The following is a 5,036-nucleotide window of genomic DNA, read 5'->3' as shown; positions in this document are numbered from 1 at the left end:
GAGAGAGAGAGAACATGGTACCATATAGCATTGATTTATGGGTTTATTTTTACAGAATTTTGTGAAATTGAGTTTTACAATCACTCAATCGTTTTATTACATGGGCTGAAAAGTTCCGGGATTTTTAATGAAAACAAGCGTTTTTTGGACAAAGTTATATTTATTCCTCAACATAGTTGCCTTCGAAGGCGATATACTTGGTACAGCGATTTTCCAACATTTCGATGCCCTTTCTGTAGTACGAAACGTCCAAATCTTCGAAATACGCCTCGGTTTCCGCGATGACTTCCTCATTCGATGTGAATTTCTTTCCCTGTTGCCACCGCTTGAGGTTTGGGAACAGATAATAGTCGCTGGGGGCCAAGTCTGGAGAATACGGTGGGTCAGCAACCAATTCGAATCGTAATTGCTCCAATTTGGCTCCATCGCTTTCAAGGACGTGTGTGACAGTGCGTTATCGTGATGGTACAGAACGAAGGCGAAAGTAGCGCCACTTAAACGATTGTAGTTTGTAAACGAATGAACAAAATGTCATGAAACTTCATACATAAACTAATGACAGATGAACCTCTCGAAATGAATCATGTTCATTTTCTAGTGACGCCACGTATTGAAAAATCTCGGGACTTTTCAGCCCATGTAGTATTTACAAGCGATATTTACCAGCGATGAATAGCCATAAAGCCCCAAACACAATGCGAGACAACAGCGATAAGAATAGTAATAGAAATGTTATAGAAATAAACGATATATAATTGTTGCCTCCCGTTGCACAATGCCGCAAAAGAAGTAAAAAATACCAACCAATCTGATTTTGTATATAGGCTGTAATATATTGAGGATATCTGAGGAGAAATGATCACAGCTGTCTGGTTGATAATACTTTATTTTCTACGTATATATAACTGTTCGCAAGACAAGAAGCAAGGACTACAGCGCTGCGCGGCGATGATCGACTACCGCCATGAACGCAACGCTCTCAAGAGCGGGCACGCAACCAACGCCACATACTCCCCCCCTTCCCCCAGAGTTAATATATATATACAGTTTTGCGAATAATCTTAAGATTAGGTGTATTTGACATAAAAATGCTTAAAGATTAAAGTTTACAATAGAATGCGTTCGGCTGGAATCGTGACGTCAGAAGCGAGGAATGACACGTTAATTTATGTGGCGTGCCATTTTTAAATAAAGATTTGGATTAAACGAAATGACGAGATCACTTTAAAATACTTGTAAAAATCGATGAAAACTGTCTTTTTCTCCCTTGACAGTTAATAAATGGTCGTAAAATGTAAAGAGCCTATATCCGGGCAGATACACATGACAGCTGTTGAAACGAGTAAAATATACGCTTTTACATATAAAATTCCAAGAACTTTAGTTTTCATTGATAATTACGACTTTGATAAGTACGAGACAAGTCACATTTTCACGATTAGGAGGATTAGATTAAATAATAACGAAATAGCACGCAATATAAATTTCGTCGTCACTTTTCCACGCCTATAAGTTCGGCCATTTATCGTGGTGCTGTAACACATAACAAGTACAAGCCTATGTCGTGTGATCGCCTGCGGCGCATTGAGAGTGAATGAGACAGCAAATTCTTTTTCCCACTAGTAGCTTCTTTCAAGTGATCGAAAATGCTTTCTCAGCAATCTTGGCCGCTCGGCGGCCCTAGGCATCAATAAGAGGCGGGGAGCATCCTAAATAATATATAAGTTTTAATAAAGTGTAATAATAATATCCTCTCCTTAATCCAGAATAATATGAATTATGTTAAAACGCAACATTTACGAGATATTTAATTGTTTATGATTTTTCATGCGCGTTATATAATACTTCTCCTTCATAAACTCGAGTAGCAAGAATATTTCAAAAGAAGTAGAATTTTACCGAAAAAAAATTATAAATCAGCATTTCTTTTCAAAAAAGAGTCTCGAAAGACCATCAGAAAAGAAATGCGTATGTTCGAGATTCGAGACTTGTGAAGAAAATATGCGAAAAAAAATCGAACAGTCGCAAAAAACGTTTTTCATTTATAATATAAAACGAAAAATATTGATTCTATGAAAAAGAATCGGTATAAAAAATATATGTATTTGAAATAACTATAAAATAAGACATGGAACATTAAGATCGATCTATTAGTTCAGTAGAAAAAAAATTAAAAAAACATTGAAAAAGGCTTTTTTTTCGCTCGCTCTCTGTTCATTGAGAAATGCAAAGCTTTGAAATCCTTGTAAAATGTAGCCCTCGTAATGACGAACAAATCTAACCCTGAACAAGCCTGAAAATGTTATTAATTTTTTTGACAAAATTCTTGACAAAAAGTCTTTTGTTCACTAAAAATCTGTCTACGAAAAACTTAATCTTAAACTTAATTTCTCCATCTGAGCGGTCGCACAGCAATTTACAGAGATTTTGCTTCTTCAAGAGTTGCACTATCACGTATACTTAATATTATAACAAAATGATTTTTTTGCTAGTTAAACTATTATAAAACATCTTTAAAAAGTGGATATTTTTTTCCGTATAAAAAACGGAAATAATTTCGTTAATATGCATATCAAATAGCCATATGAAGCATTCGAAATTTGACATTTTTCTACGAATTTTAAAAAAGAAGATTACCTTCTGATTATAGGAACCGAAATAATAATTTTTTTTCAATAAATTACTGTGGCTCTAGTTTTTAAGATTAAGAGTTCGGTCTGGCACTAATTTAAGAATTTATTTATTCAAGGAAGAATTAAATTATTAATTAGAAGAATAAATTAGAAATAAAAAAAATTAAAAATTTTTGTTGTTGAAAAATTCGAATTTTTTGTTGCCGAAAAAGTTTGTTTAAAATCATTGGAAAGAACGCGAGCGAGGCAGTGCACCGGGCGGAGTGAGGCAGGGTTGATAAAAAAATGTGTTAAAAAAATAAACATTTTTTTTTTGTTTAAAACATGTTTTTAATGTTTTATATATATTTTAAACAGCTTTAGAAAAGAATCATGTCTAAAATAAAAAAAAACATCTTTTAAACATATATTTATTATATTTTATTAAAACGCATTTTTACTTTCAAATAAAATTTTGAAACGTTTCTGAGGTACATTTTAGCATTTAATTATACCTACTTACTCATTTTTCTTAAATTTGAGCGTATTATCACATAAATATCTTTTGCATAGGAGCAAAACGGATTCAACTGAGAAGAAAAGTATTCTACCATTTTGCAATTTTCGTAATAATTAACAAGATATTAACTGCTAAAAATTGACGAAAATTGGCCTTCAATACTCTCATTTTTATCAATATAAGAAAACTCATTTTTACCAATAATAAGAAAAATGATATTAAAAAATTCTTAAAAAATTCTTAAAAAATTCTTAGAGCTCTATGAAAAAAAATTAATAATTGTCTCTTGTAGTTTTTCTGTAAAGTTGATAGTACTTGAGTAAAAAATTATTAAAGATCAATTTTCGGCAATTTTTATCAATTAATATCTTATTAATTATTGCTAAATGATAGAGAACTTTTCTTCTCAGTTTAATCCATTTTGTTCCCATGTGAAAGATTTATCATTATTTATCATTATCATTATCATTATCATTATATTTCCTTTTATATATACCGTGTATACATAAAGTTATTATATATGTATACATATGTATGTATATATATTTGTATACATGCATATATTCTGCAATACACTCTACTTTTTTGTAATTTTATAACCAAACTATTGTTTTCTAAACAAAACTAACTTTTTAAAATTATTTTTATAGAAGGTCACATTATCATCCATATTTCTCTTCGATTCACCATTATGCAATGTTGTCACATTTTTATTAATATCCTAAATAATAAATATTTCGTAATTTTGATTTCCAGAATGGAACAATATTTAATGAATGTAACTGTCAAGTTTTAAATTTAAATATTTATTATTAACTATTATATTAAAGATATACACTAACTTTCGCAAATATAAAAGTAAATTAGTGTTACATGAAAACTATTTTACAACTATATATATTCAACAGTTACCATTTGGCAAATTATTTATTATTTGTTTACATATATTATATTTGTATCTGCAATTAAATTCATAAAAATAATTTTGTATTGATAATTCCATACATTGAATTGTCCAATTAGACACTTTTTACGGCATGTTAAATAAAGAAACATAGCTAATGTGATTTAAATTTGTTAATCAGACATGCACTCCATACTTAAACATAATTTTTTAGTAATAAACCGAAAAAATAAAAATTCAAGAAACAAAAAATTAAAAATTTCATGATTATAATTACTTTGCGAAACATTTGATTAAGCTATTTATTTATATCTCGTCGAGCTACTGTAGATTTACCAGGTGTATAAGCTTAAATCCGCTGTTTTTTAGTCAAAAAACATTTTTTTTTCCTAGGAAGCAAAAACAAATTTATTCAAAGTACTTGCCCTCGTAAACTATATTTTTCCCATCGGGCAATTTGTGCATACCACGTCAAAAAAATTCCTCATCTTTCGAGGCAAACCACTCATCAAGCCATTTTCGGGCGTCTTCATAAGAATCGAAATGCCGCTCAGCGAGCGCATGGCTCATCGACAAAAACAGATGATAGTCAGAAGGTGCCAGGTCTGGTGAGTAAGCGGGATAGGGTAGCACTTCCCAGTTGAGTGTCCAAGTAATTTTGGACCATTGTTGACGTATGCGTTGTCGGAAGAAAATCAGCTTGTCATGTCTTTTCCGATAATGCAGCCTTTTTTCACACAGAGCACGATGCAATTTGATCAGTTGTTGGTGATAGCGGTGAGCATTAACAGTTTCACCAGGTTTTAACAGCTCGTAGTAGATGACACCCTCCTGATCCCACCAAATGCACAGCATCGTCTTCCGTCCGAAGCGATTTGGTCTTGAAAAAGATAATGATGGTTGGGCGGGATAAAGATTTCTTGCGTTTAGGATTCTGAAATAGATCCACTTTTCATCGCCTGTCACAATCCGTTGCAGGAACGATTTTCTTTTTTATCTG

Source organism: Atta cephalotes (assembly GCF_000143395.1).
Source record: "Atta cephalotes unplaced genomic scaffold scaffold00029, whole genome shotgun sequence".
Classification (NCBI taxonomy): Eukaryota; Metazoa; Arthropoda; class Insecta; order Hymenoptera; family Formicidae; genus Atta; species Atta cephalotes.
This window is presented reverse-complemented; position numbering follows the sequence as displayed.